Source organism: Mauremys reevesii, linkage group 12 (genome assembly GCF_016161935.1).
Source record: "Mauremys reevesii isolate NIE-2019 linkage group 12, ASM1616193v1, whole genome shotgun sequence".
Taxonomy (NCBI): Eukaryota; Metazoa; Chordata; order Testudines; family Geoemydidae; genus Mauremys; species Mauremys reevesii.
The window spans coordinates 50,703,411-50,721,961 of record NC_052634.1 but is presented as its reverse complement, the minus strand read 5'-3'; the positions used below and the strand labels follow the sequence as shown (position 1 = coordinate 50,721,961).

The window sequence follows — 18,551 nt, the reverse complement described above, 5'->3', positions numbered from 1 at the left end:
CTGCCCTAGAGCTGCTGGATGGCTAGTAAGCTGAGCTGGGCATTTGATTGATCTGGAATATTATCATGCCCCCCCTCAAAAAACCCTTAATATCCACACAGCTTTGAGTGGGGAATAGCCCCTCCACCAAGCCGGTCTAATTTATTGTTGTAGGGCAAACGAAGGAGCCATAGTTTAATGGAAATATTCAGCCCCTACAGAGATCTTGCAGCAGGGAAAGCAGAGTTGATGGGAAGGGAACTGGTCTGGATAGGAGCCTCCGTCCTCTTTCTTTGCAAAATAATTTGGAGAGGGGAATCAGATCATGCCGTGCCTCAGTTTCCCCTCTTGCCAGGAAGGGGGCGGGGGGAGAGAAGTCTCAGCCTGCCGTGTTGCAGACCTTTCGCATTCTCCCCTCTTGATGTATTTGGTTTCCTCCTCCAAACCTCCCTCTCTCTCTCACCTGGAGTTCACAGCACTAAGTACCAGCTCGGGGCTTTTTTCCTGGGTTACATGATCCCGACTTTAGTTTTGAACCAGACACAGGCAGGCACCGACTCACCCTCAAACAGCAACACCACGAAAACCACAACACCAGCCCAACATTACAACCCTGCGGGGAATCACAGGGTCAAACACTCACGGCTGGAAGCCCCAGCAGCTGCTCAGGTGAGTGAGGTCACGGCAGAGATTCCTGTCTCCCACCGGACCGGAAGCCCCCTCGGCGTCTCCTCCAGGTGAGTGCTGGGGGGAGGGGAGGGGAAGGAAGGCTGCAAAGCACATGTGCCTCCTCCCCTCCCCCTCCCCCCTCCTGACCTGCAACACCCACCCGCGGCTGCCTCTGCCTCAGCCGGCCAGGGTCTCTCGTTGCCTAGCAACAACAGCTGCTGCTTCCGGGAGACGCTGCCGGCGCGGGGCCCTCTCAGGCGCGGGGCCCAATTCGGGGGAATCGGGCAAATCGGCCTAAAGCCGGCCCTGTGCTCAACATTACGAGTTTATATCAAATTGAGCAGCATTAAATCGCATTAACCCTGCACCGTCCACACAACGAAGCCCTTTATATCGATATAAAGGGCTCTTAATACCGGTATCTGTACTCCTCCCCGACGAGGGGAGTAGCGCTGAAATCGGTATTGCCATGTCGGATTAGGGTTAGTGTGGCCGCAATTCAACGGTATTGGCCTCCGGGCGCTATCCCATAGTGCACCATTGTGCCCGCTCTGGACAGCAATCTGAACTCGGATGCACTGGCCAGGTTGACAGGAAAAGCCTCATGAACTTTTGAATTTCATTTCCTGTTTGCCCAGCGTGGAGCTCTGATCAGCACAGGTGACCATGCAGTCCCAGAATCCAAAAAGAGCTCCAGCATGGACCGTACGGGAGATACTGAAGCTGATCTCTGTACGGGGAGATGACTCTGTTCTATCAGAACTCCGTTCCAAAAGACGAAATGCCAAAACATTTGAAAAAATCTCCAAGGCCATGATAGACAGAGGCCACAGCAGGGACTCACAGTGCTGAAACTTAAGGAGCTGAGACAAGCGTAGCAGAAAGCCAAAGAATGAAATGGACACTCACGGAGGGAGGGGCGACTGACGTCTGTAGCTATCTCACAGTTCCCACACTCTCCGAAAACCATTTGAATTCTTGGCTGAGTTCCCAAAGCCTGAAGGGTCAAAAACATTGTTGCGGGTGGTTCAGGGTATATGTCGTTCTCCCCCTCCCCCCTCCCATGAAAGCAAAGGATAAAAAATCATTTCTCGCCTTTTTTCAATGTCACCGTATGTCTACTGGATGCTGCTGTCAGATGCGGTGCTGCAGCGCTACTCAGCAGCATCCCCTTCCCTTCCCTTCCAGACGGCAGACGGTACAGTAGGACTGGTATCAGTCATCGTCATCCCGTGAGTGCTCCTGGCTGGCCTCGGTGAGGTCGCCCAGGGGCGCCTGGGCAAAAATGGGAATGACTCCCAGGTCATTCTCTTCTTTAAGCTTTGTCTAATGGAGATTCAGTCCTGCCTGCAATATCATAGCAGCTGGAGGCTGCCCTCCCCTCCCGCCTTTGAGCTCTACTTGCAGAGGCAATAAAGTCAGTGTTGTTTCAAATTCATGCATTCTTTGTTACTTCATCACAGAAATGGGGGGATAACTGCCACAGTAGCGCAGGAGGGGTGGGTGAGGAGGGAAGCAATGGGTGGGGTTGTTGCAGGCACCTCCTAGAATGGCATGCAGCTCATCATTTCTGTGGGGTGTCTGGGGCTCTGACCTGGAGCGGCCATTTGCCTCTCTGGTTCTTTAGTAGGCTTGCCTGATAGTCCAGACAGGACTGACTCTCCATTTAGACAAAACTTAAGGAAGGGAATGACCTGGGGAGTCATTCCCATTTTTGTCCATGCGCACCCGGCCGACCTCACCAAGGCCAGCCAGGAGCACCCATGACAGCAGCAAACGGTACAGTATAACTGGCAATTGTCATTGTCAAGTTGCAAAGCAACAGACGGGACAGTATGGCTGGTAACCATCTTTGCTAAAAGAACAGGAGTACTTGTGGCACCTTAAAGACTAACAAATTTATTTTAGCATGAGCTGTGAGCTACAGCTCACTTCTTCGGATGCATAGAATGGAACATACAGACAGGAGATATTTATACATACAGAGAACATGAAAAGCTGGAAGTATGCATAACAACAGGAAAAGTCTAATCAATTGAGATGAGCTATCATTAGCAGGAGGAAAAAAAAACTTTTTGAAGTGATAATTAAGATGGCCCATAGAAGGTGTGAGGAGAACTTAACATAGGGAAATAGATTCAATTAGTGTAATGACCCAACCATTCCCAACTTGCAAAAGGCAAGGGGATGCTGCTGTGTAGCGCTGCAGTACTGCGTCTGTCAGCACCATCCAGTAGACATATGGTGATAGTGAAAAAAGGCTGAACGGGCTCCATGGTTGCCATGCTATGGCGTGTGCCTGGGCAATCCAGGGAAAAGGGAGCAAAATGATTGTCTGCCATTGCTTTCACAGAGGGAGGATTGACTGACGACATTTACCCAGCATCACCCACAACACTGTTTTTGCCCCATCAGGCGTTGGGATCTCAATCCAGAATTCCAATGGGCGGGAGAGACTGCAGAAACTATGGGATAGCTATGGGATAGCTACCCACAGTGCAACGGTCCAGAAATTGACGCTAGCCTTAGTACATGGATGCACACCGCCGAATTAATGTGCTTAGTGGGGCCGCGTGCACTCGACTTTATACAATCTGTTTCCAAAAACTGGTTTCTGTAAAATTGGAATAATCCCATAGTGTAGACATACCCTGTGATTAACAACTTTGATTGGCTAATTGAAAGGCTGATGGTTCAAACCCAAGTGAAGATGGAGGTGTTTTTTTTAGTGATGAGAATCCAGTACATTTTAACAGGCAGAAAATCTCCTCAATGCTACTCTAGCCTCATTAGGCAAGCATAAGGAGCATTTTTGCCAGATGCACTGGTGGTATAGTGGTGAGCATAGCTGCCTTTCAAGTAGTTAATCTGGGTTCAATTCCCAGCCAATGCAGAGATACGATGTTTTCTCCCCTGGGAATTGGTTTAATTTCAGTCACATTGTATCAGTTTAGCAATGGAATGAAAGAATCAATGTCCTGCAGGTCATTCAACACACAATGGAGGAAGAAAGGGGTGGGACTATACAATGAGCTGTTGGAGTTATCCTGGTATTACAATGTTTGGTTTATTTTTTTAAAAAACTTCCTTTAATTCCCTCTCCCTTTTAGACTCAGAGCCTTTAAGGTCAGAAGGGGCCAGTGTGATCATCTAGTCCGACCTGCTGCACCTTGCAGGCCAAAAGACCCCACCCACCCACTCCTGTAATAGACCCGGGAGGGGAGGCAGCTCTGTGCACTGCCCCTACCCCAGGCAGCACATGGAGGCCCTCTGCTCCCCTCCCCCAATGGGTGTGCAGAGATGTGCCAACAGCAGTAGGGTGGCTCCCTGCCCACTCTGCCTCCGTCCCTCCGTGCCACTCCCAGAAGTGGCCGGCATGTCCCCATCCCCGGGGCGGGGAGAGTGTCTCCATTCATTGCCCCTGCCCTGAGTACCAACTCTGCAGCGGCCATTGGCCAGGAACTGCAGCCAATGGGAGCTCTGGGGGCGGTGCCTGCAGGCAGCGGTGCACAGAGACCCCCTGGCACGGCCCAGCTAGGAGCTGCTGCCAGAGGGTTGTGTGTACCGGTCACTTTGGGAGCTGCACTGCCCGGGGTAAGCACCACCTCTCCTGCACCCCAACCCCCTCCCCCAGCGCAGAGCCAGCACCCCACACCCAAATTTCCTCACAGAGCTTTGCTTGTCTTCCTTTCACCCAGAACCGTCTTTCTTCTCCTGGGCTGCAAGTAGCCATCCCTGGGAAGCCAAGAGGCAGGCACAGGATTCTACCTCCCAGCAGCCAACCGCACCTCCCCAGGCTTTGCAGAACGACTGGTGACGCTCTACTAACCCCACTTAGCCGCACTGAGGCACTTAGCTTCTTCGTCAGCTCGACTTTCCTCTTTTGCCCCATTCCCGCCTCACTCCCTCCTTTGGCAAGTCACACAAAGGAAGCCAGCAGCAAGAGCCGGCTGGCATTGGCCAACCTCCAAGTGCAGAGGAGACCAAGCCACAAGGCTTCAAAAGGTGACCAGCCCAGATCCACTAGCTTTCCCCTGCTGATGCCAAGTCTTTTTCTCAGCTCATTTCACCACCCTCTGCCCTGCAGGGGTTGAGTTTATCATAGGTGTTACCCAAAATTGGGCCAGCTAGTAAGCGTAGGGAGCACTAATGACCCACCAGAGTTTGGCAGAAAGCAGCACATTTATTATACTGACAGCTAAGCTCAAAAGAAGAAGTGGGGGGTGTCACACTCACACTTGCATACTCACGCTCCCTGGACAGGCACAGCACTGGAGATGTCAGGATTCGGCAAGGTAAGTGTCCCACAGCGCAGCTATGGATGGTGTGATGAAGGTAAATCTTCCTGACGCACAATGAAATACAACGCAGAGAACCACTGGCCAGGCGGTCGGGGCAAAGGGCATTCACTGGAGGTACAAGCTTGTGAGTGCTCTCCTGAGCACATGGCCCCTTCCCCTTTTAAGGGCCTGCACCTCATGGCCTGCGACTAGAGACGACTTGGCTGCATCTGGTTGGTCACACTCCACCTTGGGCAGTGTCCATGCTCTGGGTGTGTGATCGCTGCCTAATTAGCGTCCCAGACACCTTGTCTACCTGGGAGCTCTTCTGCTCTTCAACCAGCCCATTCATCCCACCAGCATTCCAGGAGGGAGCAGGAGGGGGAAAGCCACTTCAAAGGCATTCAGAGAGGGACAGGAGACAAAAGTGGGAGCAGGGGAATTATAACAGACCTTTTGAGCATAGAAATCACTGCTGCTCCTACAACAGCAGGGACAGGCCAGTAGGAGCTGGGAAAAACAAGCCCGCATGTTTCTGCCTGGTTTCGAACCAGGGACCTTTCGCGTGTTAGGCAAACGTGCTAACCACTACACTACAGAAACTCTGTCATAGGCATCTCCCCCTCCCTTCATAAGAACATAAGAATGGCCATATTGGGTCAGACCAAACTGCCATCCAACCCCGCATCCTATCTGCCAACAGTGGCCAATGCCAGGTGCCCCAGAGGGACTGAACCTAACAGGTAATGACCAAATGATCTCTCTCCTGCCATCCATCTCCACCCTCTGACAAACAGAGACTAGGGACACCATTCCTTACCCATCCTGGCTAATAGCCATTCATGGACTTAACCTCCATTCATTTATCTGCAAAAAGAAAGAGGAGTACTTGTGGCATCTTAGAGACTTACAAATTTATTTGAGCATAAGCTTTTGTGGGCTAAAACCCACTTCATCAAATGCATGCAGTGGAAAATGCAGCAGGAAGATATATACACAGAGAACATGAAAAAATGGGTGTTGTCATACACTCTATAACAAGAGTGAGCAGTTAAGGTGAGCTATTATCAGCAGGAGAAAATAACCTTTTGTAGTGATTATTGGGATGGCCCATTTGCAACAGTTGACAGGAAGGTGTGAGTAACAGTAGGGGGACAAATAAACATGGGGAAATAGTTTGACTTTGTGTAATGACCCATCCACTCCCAGTCTTTATTCAAGCCTAATTTAATGGTGTCCACTTTGCAAATTAATTCCACTTCAGCAGTCTCTCGTGGGAGTCGGGTTTGAAGATTATTTGTTGTAATATTGCGACTTTTAGGTCTGTAAATGAGTGACCAGAGAAACTGAAGTGTTCTCCAACTGGTTTTTGAATGTTATAATTCTTGACATGTGATTTATGTCCATTTATTCTTTTACGTAGAGACTGTCTGGTTTGGCCAATGTACATGGCAGAGGGGCATTACTGGCACATAATAGCATATCTCATATTGGTAGATGTGCAGGTGAATGAGCCTCTGATAGTGTGGCTGATGTGATTAGGTCCTATGATGGTGTCCCCTGAATAGATATGTGGACAGAGTTGGCAACGGGCTTTGTTGCAAGGATAGGTTCCTGGGTTAGTGTTTTTTGTTGTGTGGTTGCTGGTAAGTATTTGCTTCAGGTTGGGGGGCTGTCTGTAAGCAAGGACTGGCCTGTCTCCCAAGATCTGTGAGAGTGAGGGATAGGTTGTAGATCCCTGATGATGCACTGGAGAGGTTTCAGTTGGGGGCTGAAGGTGACGGCTAGTGGGGTTCTGTTACTTTCTTTGTTGGGCCTGTCCTGTAGTAGGTGATTTCTGGGTACTCTTCTGGCTCTGTCAATCTGTGTTTTCACTTCAGCAGGTGGGTATTGTAGTTGTAAGAACAGCTGATAGAGATCTTGTAGGTGTTTGTCTCTGTCTGAGGGGTTGGAGCAAATGCAGTTGTATCTTAGAGCTTGGCTATAGACAATGGATTGTGTGGTGTGCTCTGGTGAAAGCTAGAGGCATGTAGGTAAGTATAATGGTCAGTAGGTTTACGGTATAGGGTGGTGTTTATGTGACCATCGCTTATTAGCACTGTAGTGTCCAGGAAGTGGATTTCTTGTGTGGACTGGTCCAGGCTGAGGTTGATGGTGGGATGGAAATTGTTGAACTCATGATGGAATTCCTCAAGGGTTTTCTTTTCTATGGGTCCAGATGATGAAGATGTCATCAGTGTAGTGCAAGTAGAGTAGGGGCATTAGGGGATGAGAGCTGAGGAAGTGTTGTTCTAAGTCAGCCATAAAAATTTTGGCATACTATGGGGCCATGCGGGTACCCATAGCAGTGCCGCTGACTTGAAGGTATACATTGTCCCCAAATCTGTTATGAGTGAGGACAAAGTCACAAAGTTCAGCCACCAGGTTTGCCGTGACATTATTGGGGATACTGTTCCTGACGGCTTGTAGTCCATCTTTGTGTGGAATGATGGTGTAGAGGGCTTTTGGGCCTGCTGCTTCTCTGTCTGGGAGGTTTTTGTCAGCCCTGGCACACAAAAAGGGTATCATTGTGAGCGCCCACAAAGGCGAGATGAATTTTTGCCTGCCTTGCTCAGCTTGACTTGCTTCCTCATCCCATTCCTGCGTTAGATCCTGGGTCGGCTGGTGGCTGAAGATGGTCCATTGTCTCAAGCGGTGCCAGAGCCTGACACAGTGCTCCCGGGCAGCCTTTGCTCTGCACATGCCGGCCGTGCACATTTGCAAATACTTTAAAGCTCCTGTCAGTAAGTTCTGGGGACAGTTGCTCACCATCAGAGGAAGCTCCCTAAAATTGGCCTGTCTCATCCAGTGGTACATTGACCTCTGTTCAGACTGAGCCAAATGTGGGGGGGCCTCGCTGCTGTGGTTGCCGCTGCTGTGAGGGTGGCCACTGTTGTGGATGAAGCCATCCTGCAAGCACCTTCTACCTAGCCACCCACTGAAAATCATGTAGGGTGTAAGGTGTGGGTAGAAGAACACTAGAGGGGGAGGGCATCCCCCTTCCCCCACTATTCGCCATCCCATATCCGGTGCTGCACCTAGGGGGGTAAAAAAAGTACGGCCATATCGGAAGAGTCAGTTGCGTTCTTTGCGGTTGCCCCACCATTCCCCTCGGGCCTGACCTGCCCTCCAGCTCAGCCACCACTGAAAATTGAAACACAAAACAGTAGAGCCGTACAAGGCTTCAAAGCCCACCAGGCCCAACCCCTCTTCTAATATGGCAGAAAAGCCGAACTTCTCCTGACTAGGTAGGGACGTCCTATGGCCCCACAAGAGGTGGAAGGCCATCGTGTTCGGTCTCAGCAGCACTCATGGAGCAGGGGGAAATACCTGGCTGAGGAAATTCACCACAGGTGGGTCTTGAGCATGACAACCTTGTAGGTAATGACAAGGTCCACTTACGCCACCGGCTGAGCCATTCCTCACAGGCCAGCAACCATTTCTCCCAGTTCGCATTCCCCACCTCGTCCCCAACCGAACACTAGAAGGCCCAGCCATCAACCTGCCCACTCTTGCAGCCCTCCTCTTCCGCCCTGACTGATGGGGGGAGTATTGAGCCTCCCTCCCTTAGGCCCTTCAGCATCCCTGGGGAAGACCAACACTGCCCAAGTGACTTTGGGCCAGTAGGTCAACCAATAGGGCTGCCTCCCAGGCCAGGCTGCAGCCCAGCTTCAGGACTCAGAGGAAATGGAGCTCGCATCCCTACCTACAGGACTCCAGGCATGGCCAGGCTTCTGGATCAAACGTCCCCTCTTGTGCTCAAGTCACAACAGCTAGCGGGCAAAAGACAGGCTTTCATGGCATTGGAGAAAGCAAGATAGAGCCTTGAAGAGCCCTTCTATCTGCAGCAGGATTAGCCTGTGTCAGTGATTAATGAGGTGGATCTAGTTGTAGATTGTTATTCATTCCGCACCTTGACAATTCACACAGTCCCTTTCCTACTCAAATCCCCAGCACCTCAGTGATCCTGGTAGCAGGGGTTGGGGCCTGAGATTTTCAGGGTCCTTTTTCCCCTCCACCTGGAGTGAACTCAGCTTTTCCCCCATCCCAGACTATCCATGAAATAACAACAGGAGCATAAAGAAAGAGGGGAGGGAACATCTCACGGCCAGGGCTGGATGTGCCCAGGGCCCCCTGCTTGTCCATTGTTTCCCTGGAATTTGGCCCCCTGCTTTGCACAAGGGACAGAGAAAGATCTTGCTGTTCCTGTGTCTGTTGAAAGAAAATTGTGCTTCTGTATGAAAGAGAGGCAGGAAATGGCCTCATGGTGGGACAATATCCTCAGGATTAAGACCTAAGAACTCAGGCTGAGAACTGATTTAACTCCACTCATCTGGGATTTAACAAATTGTCTTCCATGGAGCAGGGCCAGTTCCAGTGTTTTTGCCACCCCAAGTGGAAAAAAAAATAAAAAAGCTGCAATCAACTGCAGCTCAACCTCTGCTGCTTTTGGCCAAAAGTCCTTCCCTCTGAGAGGGACGAATTGCTGCTGAAGCCTCCCCTTTCCATTGGCCGCCCCAGGCACCTGCTTGCTGGGCTGGTGCCTGAAGCGAGCCCTGCCATGGAGACACTGGGAAGATGGGGGGAATCAGGAAAACACCACAGATTCGTTTATGTTGTAAGTGAAGAGAAACAAAAGCAGTTTTGGTTTAAAGTCACTTTTCCCTGACTGGGAATTGAACGCAGACCTTGGCAGTGAAAGTGCCAAATCCTAACCACTAGACCACCAGGGAGGGGCAGATGCTGTTTTTCTTCTCACTTATGTTACACTTTCTTAGGCTACTTTCTATCCAATTTCTGAAGTTGCTCCATTGTCCATTCCCTGAGGGACTAAGAGCAGAGAGTGCAGGAATCCCTGTACTCAGGGTCACAACCTGAGCCCAACTCAAGCTACTGAAACAAGCACAAATGATGCTTCCTCCAGCAGGATCACAGAGCCACACAAAGAAAACCCATGAGGAACAATCCTCCTCTGCCTTCATTTACCCCATCACAACCCTCTCAGCAGCCAACTCTTGTGGGAAGGACACTGAGCTGATAGGAGCTCTGGCATAGAGACCAAGGCAGGGATGTTGCACCCCTTCAGTGAGAGCTGGTCACATTCTGACTCTGGAGGAGGAGAGAAAGGCCATGGCCACATGATGGGGCCACTATGTACCACAACATGGTTCTTTTTTGTGGGATGACTCTGAACACTGACTGATCTCCACTCCCTTGGATTTGAAGAGATGTTTAGTTATACACTTAGGAACCTATAAGGCTGAAGCAATTTTATGGATGGTGACACTATGATTGAAGGGTTATTTAATGTTGTAGAAATTGTTAAAAACACTGAGCTTAAACTGGAACTGCCTGTTATTAAAGGCTGGTTTCCCCACCTCAGTTCCATAAGCTCTGCTAGAAACACCCTGGGTTCTCTCCTGCCTCGGTGGGAACTGGAGGGAATCGTCCCCTGCTGCCCTTGGCTCCAGGCTGGTTTTTCTGGGGAGGGGACGTGGAATTGGTTTGTTTGCTGTTGAGAAGGGAGCCAGGCCAGTTCTCAGGAAACGAGAACTCCCAGCATCTTCCCAGCCCAGCCCAGCCCAGGCTGCTGCCCTGTCCCAGCCTCTGTTCCCCTGGGGGCCCTGAGTGTTTGGCTCTAGAGCAGGCCAGGAGCAGCAGCTGAGGCAGAGGACAGCCTGGGCCGGGCAGATAAGAAGGAGTTTGGCAAGCAAAAAAGTAAAATGGCAGGGGAGTATTACCTTGGACTCAACAGCATTTCTCCATTGGTCTGTCTGCTTTGGGGCAGGGACAATAACACGTCCTGCTGCATTCGATATTTCAAAGGGCGGTTTAGGATTTTCATTCTCACACACGGTGCACAAAGGAGGACTCAACCTTTGCTGTAAACTAAACAAGCTGCCCACAGATTCTGGCAGCCACAATGAGCATTTGGGTGAGAGCTCAGACCTGCCCCTGTCCCAGAGGGAAGGGGTCATCTGTGTGGGGACTGGACCACTGACCTACCTGCTCCTAATTCCCAAACTTTCAGTAACTCTATTATCAGTGTCTGTGAGTGTAATTTAAACCATAAGAAAAACCACCCTGGGCCAGACCAAAGGCCCATCTAGCTCTGAAACTTCTCTTCTGACAGTAGCCAATAACAGGTACCCCAACAACCAGTCAACAAGGCACCACTGGGAGTTGAACCCAGAATCTCCTGTTTACAAAACAGACGTGTTAACCAGCTAAGCCATGGTGCCTGTGTGTGGCTAACGCACTCTGTCTGCCCACACCTGACTCCCTGCCATTGCCACCAGGGCCTGACAAGCTTTGCTTGTGTTTGGATTTTGCAAAGCAGAGGAGCAGGTGATGTTTTCCTTGCAAGTTGTGTGTGAGTGAATCTTTGGCCAGGTCTGCACTACAAAGTTGTTTCAGCAGAATGATATTGCTCTGGTGTGTGAAAAACACACAACGCTCCCTCGGTCGGCAGCTTGTGGCTGGTGCACACACTGCAATGCCACGTCTGGCGACAAAACTGCCCTGTTTTTCTGACAAAATAAAATGACTTCGATGAGAGGTCTAGAGCTTTTTGCAGCAAACTTAAAGTGACAGAGTGTCAGTGTAGATGCTGCTGTTCATTATATCACCATAACTGGCCTCTGCCAGTATCCCACAATGCCCGCCGTGAACTCGCCTGCCCTGCATTCCTGCTACAGAGGCTGGGCCCCTCCCCTTTCATCGCTCTGGGAAGTTCTGACAGCTGAGCCTGCTGCTCTGCTCCGGCAACCAGGAGCAAATCATTGCCATGGATGCTGCTCTCTCCCGCACTGCGAACACAGAGCAGGTGGTGGGAGTTTCCTTACAGTGTAGGGGGGCCACTGGAATCCGAACTGTGACACGCCCAGGACACCCCTTCCCTCGAGGAGGCTCTTACCTTCTAAACAGGGATGACTGTTTTCTAGTAAAATCGCGAAAAGGGAAGGAGAAAACTCGAAAGAGGTTCCTCCTGGCGCTCACGTCCGTGAACCCGAATACTCTCTCAGTCCTCAAAGAGAGACCTGGAGAAGGAGACTTGCTGAAGCAAAGCCACAGGGGTCTCTGAGGTTTCCCTGGCCCCTCGCCCCTGTCTTGCCTGCCTGATGTCAGCATCTCTCTGTGAGGTCACCACCTCCCCACCACCTTTGACCAATAGTCTGAGGTCCTGCAAAAGGCCTTTGTGATGTCACTGCCACACCCCTCCCTTGCTGTGCTAATGTCCTGCCCCTGGCCAGGCACTTTGGAGGTTTGAGCTACTCCCTGTGGATCACCCCACTCAAGGAGCGTTCGTTCTAGGAAGCAAGCCGGCTAGACAGGAAAACATCAGACGCTGCTCCCAATGCTACACTCAGTTTTTCAGAAATTGGTCGACTTTATGACCAGAAGAGACCATTAGATAATCTAATCTGACCCCCCTGCATATCACAGGCCTCCTGTATGACACAAGAGCTACTTTTGGGGCAAACACATTCCAGAAAGGCATCTAGTCTTCATGAAATGACATCAGGAGATGGAGAATCCACCACTTTCCTTGGTAGCTTGTTCCTCTGGTGAATCATCCTCGCTGTTGAATATTTGTGTCTTATTTGTAATATGAATTTGTCTCTTTTCACCTTCCAGCCACTGGGTCTTGTTATGCCTTTCTCTGCTCGATTAAAGAGCCCTTTTATACCCAATCTCTTCTGTCCATTAAGGCCCTTCAACACTTCAATGAAGTCACCTTTCAATCTTCTTTTGATAAGCTAAACAGGTTGAGCTCGTTCAATAAATCACTAGAAGGCATTTTTCTCCAGCCCTCAGAACATTTATTGGCTCTTTGGTCATCAGATTCCTGAACTGCAGCTGGATGTGGCTCTTGTTCTTCTGCACAGCACAGCTCCTGGAGAAGAGGGATCTGCAAATGTACATTCGTATGATACCTTTGTTTAACTGATGAAAACATAAACTAGACACTTAGAGGATTGGAACTGATTTCAGCTGATGGACAATGACAGATCAAACAATGTTCCTTCTTGCAAACAAAAACCGTCTCAGAAACTCAGAACTCCCTTGCTTTAAATAAAATGTCTAAATCCCAGATTTCTTAAAAAAAAATTCTCTAGTGCTGTATTTCTTAGTTTTTATCTCAAAAGGGAACATCCTCATCATCTCCCCCAAACACCCTGGGACCTGCCCAAATTATTAAAATACCCTCAACCCGAGCAAGGCCAGAGCAGTGAACCAGAGCTAGTGTCTAGGTCAAGCTGTTCTGAAGGAGGCAACTCAAACATTTTCTCCCTGCTTCCCTTGGCAAGGTCTGACTGAGAAAACAAAATTCCCCAAACTGAAAAATTTCTGCTGAAAAACTAATACTAGTCTGGTTGGGGACTTTGGTTTGCAAGTATTATTGTTATTATTCTCTTCTGATTTCTGAATCAGTTCAGTTCAGTCTTTGTCCTCCAGGTGTGTTTCCAGCTGCTGAGTTGTGGGGGAGAGAGACCAAGTCATGATGTCTCTTCCTCCCTTTCATAGATTCTTCCAACTTGCTAGGAAGCTCCTTTGCTACGATGTGAGTCAAGCAGTGTCCATTGTCTGTGCTATCCCGGAGAAGTCTGCATTGTACACGGTTCCTGGGCTAGTCCTTGGGAGTGTGGATCCCTTCAATGGGCCAGCAGCGAGTCTGGCTCCTCCCTTGTCACACCTGAAAGGCTGGTGGGGGGCATTTCTCAACCTCATAACATATCTCAGTAATGCACACAGAGAAAAACTTCATAACTTCCCAATCAATGTGAGCACACACAATCCAACAAGATATTAATGTTCAACAGATCAAGACTTTTGAAATGATACATCACAAGGCAGACTTTCAGCAAACCATGTCATCATTATATGAGAGTGGTGAATATGGGGCTTCTAAGTGCTGCTCTGAGCACAGCGGGCCACACCTGGGCTTACATTGCAATGGAGACGTACCCTTAGAGTCCATCTCTCCTGGGATAAAGATGGCCCACACCTGACTCTCTGCCAATCCCCACTGGGCCCTGACAAGTGTTATTCGTGTTTGTATTCTATAAAGCAGAGGAGCAGATAAAGTTTTGCTCCCAAGGTTTGTGTGTGATTCTTTGGACAGGTCTACACTACAAAATTAGGTTGGTGTAATTACATTACTTAGGCTGGCAATGCAGTTCTATCAAGCTAATCCCGGTTAGATAGTGGCTCAGCTGTCAGAACTTTCTGGAGCTATGAAAGGGGAGGGACCCAGCCTCTGTAGCAGGAATGCAGGGCAGGTGAGTTCACGGCAGGCATGGTGGGATACTGGTGGAGACCAGTTATGGTGATATAATGACCAGCAGCATTTACACTGACATTTGTCACTTTAAGTTTGCTGCAAAAAGCTCTACGCCTCTCGTCGAGGTGGTTTTATTTTGTCACCAAAACAGGGCAATTTTGTCGCCAGATGTGGTATTGCAGTGTGTGCACCAGCCACAAGCTGCTGACCGAGGGAGCGTTGTGTGTTTTTCACACATCTGAGCAATATAATGATGCTGAAGTAACCTTGTAGTGCAGACCTGGCCAAAGATTCTCTCTCTCTCACACACACACACACACACACACACACCCACCCACCCACCCCCCTTGCAAGGAAAACCTCACCTGCTTCTCTGCTTTGCAGAATCCAAACAGACGCAAAGCTTTTCAGGCCCCAGTGGAGATGGCAGGGAGTCAGGTGTGGGCAGACACTGTATTGTTGATACAGGCAGGCACCATGGCTTAGCTGGTTAAAGCACCTGTTTTATAAACAGAAAATTCTGGGTTCAATTCTCAGTGGTGCCTTGTTGACTAACTCTTGGGCAACATGGTATTGGCTAGTGTGGGAGAACAAAACACAGAGCTCTTTGGTCCAGCCCAGTATAGTTGTTTAAAATATACTCACAGGCACTGATAACAGACTTACTAAAAGTTTGGGAGTTAAGAGCTGATAGGTCAGTGTTCCAGCCTGTCACAGATGATCCTGCTTCCTCTGGGACAGGGGCAGGTCTGGGCTCTCATGCTGAATGGCTCATGGTGGCTGCCAGAACCTGTGGGCAGCTCATTTAGTTTGCACCGAGGGTTGAGTCCTGCTTTGTGCACTGTGTGTGAGAATGAAAATCCTAAACTGCCCTTTGAAATAACGAATGCAGCAGGACATGTTATTGTCCTTGCCCCAAAGCAGACAGACCAATGGAGAAATGCCATTGAGTCCAGGGTAATACTCCACTGCCATTTTACCTTGTTTGCTTGCTAAACTCCCTCCCAACCTTGAGGGCTCACAGAGCCCGGTATTGAGCCTGAGACGAGATGTCTACGCTGTAAATTTACCACCCCACGGCCCTAGCCTGGGAGCCTGCACTGGCATGGGACAGTGCTGGGTGTTTCATTGCAGTGTGGACATAGCCTAGCATTATGTCTACACTGCCATTAACACACCCAAGTCACTATTCTCAAACCCTGGGTCAGTTGATTCAGGCTTGTGGGGCTTGTGCTGCAGGGTTATAAAATTACAGTGCAGACACTTGGGCTTCAGCCCAGCCTCCGAGACCCCACGAGGGGTGAGGGTCTCTGAGCCTGGGCTCCAGTCTGAGCCCAGATGTCTACGCTGTAGTTTTTAGCTCCACAACCTGAGCCCCAGGAGCCCAAATCAGACCATCCAGGCCAGCCGGGCCAGCGGGATTTTAGCACAGTATAGATGCCCTCTCAGGGTATGTCTACACTGCAATGTAAGCCCAGGGTTAGTAGAAGTCATGTCAGCAGCCCCAACACATAAACATAAACCACGAGGGAAAGTCCCACCCCCAAATAAGCTGGGCAGTGTCCTTCTCCCTACGGTTCGTAAATCCAGCAACCAAAAGTCCTTTAACATGAGCCATCCCCTCTCCCACCCCACTCACAGCTGTTGTCCTTAGTCAGTGCAAGCCCAGAGGTGCCTCTGTACAGTTCACCTGCCAGCCTGGGTGGAAAAGGGGGAAAATAAGAAAGCACCGTATGTCCCCTGCCTAGAAAGTGCTATTGAATTGAGGGTGAGTCCCTCTATCAGGGTCTGCCAAGCCCAGTTGTGCTGCCCTCGATTCACACAACAAGGATAACAACCCTTTATTTCTCCTGCCCCTATAACAAGGAGACTGGGAATCCAACACCAGCCACAAGTGATCATTTCGGCAACCCAACATATTTCCAACATACTGTAAAATTCACATGCAGACTCATACATGAAACCTTACAAGAAAATCTTCCTGAGGGGGTCTGAAGCATCTGCTGCTGGAGGGAAGGAGGGAGCTGTGGGTTGGGATTGAGGAGCAGCGTGAGGAGAAGGGGCCTGTGGGTTGGGATTGAGGGGCACTGGGAATAGGAGGGGGCTGTGGGTTGGGATTGAGGGGCACTGGGAATAGGAGGGGCCTGTGGGTTGGGATTGAGGGGCACTGGGAATAGGAGGGGGCTGTGGGCTGGGACAGAGGAGAAGGGTGAAGAGGAGCAGGCTCTGGTTGGGAGTGAGGAGCAGTGAGCATAGGAGGGACTGAGGGTTGGGTCTGAGGGGCACTGGGAAAAGAGGGGACATGGGTTTAGGCTGAAGAGCATCTTCATTTGGGGATCCAGCAGGACAGGGGAAGGCAGCAGGTGATTCTAATTCCTTAGGTATCAGAGGGGTAGCCGTGTTAGTCTGGATCTGTAAAAGCAATAAAGAATCCTGTGGCACCTTATAGACTAACAGACGTTCTGCAGCATGAGCTTTCGTGGGTGAATACCCACTTCTTCAGATGCAAGTCTTGCATCTGAAGAAGTGGGTATTCACCCACGAAAGCTCATGCTGCAGAACGTCTGTTAGTCTATAAGGTGCCACAGGATTCTTAATTCCTTAGGGACATTCTGTGTGTGTGTGTGTGTGTGTGTGCAGGGGAGGAACATGCTCTATGCCCAGAGGCCTTTATTCCTCCAGGCTGCAAGGACAGAGGGGCTGTCAGGAAGTTGCCCCTTCAAACCCACACACAAAAAGACCCTTCTGAGGAAAGGGAAAATCCTGAAGAGAAAAAGTAACATCAAAGAGGACTCAAGCAAGACAGTTTCAATCTTGGTGAGTAGTTTATCACCTGATCAGGAACTTGAACCCTGGACCCTCAGATTAAAAGTCTGATGTGTTGCCAACTGAGCTAGGCAGACTCACAAAGGGAAAAATAGCAAGTTGGTGCAGAGGAGAAACTAGTCAAGAAAACAAGAGTGGGAAACAATACGAGAAACCTGCTGCTCTCTCTGCCCTGGTCAGGGGGCTGTGCCGAACGGGTGTCCGCACTAAGCTTGGCATCAATATGGTGATCACGGGGAAGCTTGGGGTCCCCAGGTTGCCTAAGGAGGGGTGAACCGGCCCAGGTTGGATACGGAGCAGGTCAAAACTCCCCTGCTGATCAGTAGTGGGATCGCACCTGTGAGTAGCCCCTGCAGCGTAGCCTGGGCAAGACAGTGAGACACGGTCTCTTTTCATACACCCCCCCCTGCCCCAGAGACTGTATGGGGGGATGGGAGCACCCATTGTGGGGATCCTGAACTGGTGGGAGGGAGGCACCATGTACCAGGGATCCCAAAACGTGGAACAGGGACACCCACACACCAGGTGTCTTGCAGCAAGAGCTGCGGTCTTGATTTACAAACTGCAAGTGATGGGGAATTTACCACCTCCCTTGTGGAGCTTGTTCCACTAGATAATTAGCCTAACGGTTAAAAAATGGTCATTTCCAGGTGGGATTTTCTGACATCGACTGCGAGCCAATGGGGTCTTGTTCAGTCTTTGTCTGGTGAATTAAAGAACCCTTCAAATCACATATCCCCCCCTCTGGGAATTTGTAAAACGTATTTAAACCAGTGATTAAATCACCTCTTAACCTCCAGTCAATGAAATCAATTGAGCTTCTTCAGTCTCTCGCTGTGGACATTTTCCTTGTTTTTAAAGGCAAAAATCCTGATCTTTCCAATGGGAGCTGCTGCTTCAATGTTCAGTTTGGGGAGGGATTTGGCTGCACTCAGAGATCTGCCCGCGGGTTACAATCTGCGATCCGAAGGGCCGAACGCAAACAGCGTTTAGATGGGACCGTTAGTGCCGCCCCCGTGTGGCCAAAGATTAGAACTGACGAGCAGAGTTTAAAGTTGGAGCCTGGGACACTCCTGAACAAACTGGGCACGAAGCCTCTCGCGTGGGACCCTCGCTGTGCAGCAGGAGGCGGAGGGAAGCTGATTGTCAGGGTTCAGGGCTGCACCCTGCCATGCTGAGCCGGTGTCTGCGCTAAGCTTGGCATCAATCAGGTGATTCTGGGAAGTTCGGGGTCCCCAGGCTCCCAAAGGAGGGGGAAGCAGGTCACCCCTGGAGCAGGGTAAAGCTGCAGGGTGACAGTGAGATTGCTGCCCCTGTGAGCAGCTGCTGTAGCACCGCCTGGGCAGGACAGGGAGAGCCAGTTATACCCCCCCCCAGCCTGTATCGGGGGATGGGAGCACCCACACCCTGGGGACCCACCCACCAGAGATCTACGGGGGGGAGAGTGGCACCCACACACCCAGGATCTTGTG

The 18,551-nt window shown here is 50.3% G+C and overlaps 4 non-coding genes across 4 annotated transcripts; 2 read left to right on the top strand and 2 right to left on the bottom strand.

Annotated features, from left to right (window-relative positions):
- The first annotated feature begins 3,469 nt into the window (after window positions 1-3,469).
- Window positions 3,470-3,541, top strand: TRNAE-UUC. The gene has a single exon. It is a non-coding gene; the product is annotated as a tRNA-Glu (tRNA).
- A 1,917-nt stretch (window positions 3,542-5,458) lies between these two features.
- On the bottom strand, window positions 5,459-5,531 carry TRNAV-AAC. Its single transcript has one exon. It is a non-coding gene; the product is annotated as a tRNA-Val (tRNA).
- Window positions 5,532-9,628: 4,097 nt separating this feature from the next.
- TRNAE-UUC lies at window positions 9,629-9,700 on the bottom strand. The gene has a single exon. It is a non-coding gene; the product is annotated as a tRNA-Glu (tRNA).
- A 5,024-nt stretch (window positions 9,701-14,724) lies between these two features.
- On the top strand, window positions 14,725-14,798 carry TRNAI-UAU. Its single transcript has one exon. It is a non-coding gene; the product is annotated as a tRNA-Ile (tRNA).
- Window positions 14,799-18,551: the final 3,753 nt, after the last annotated feature.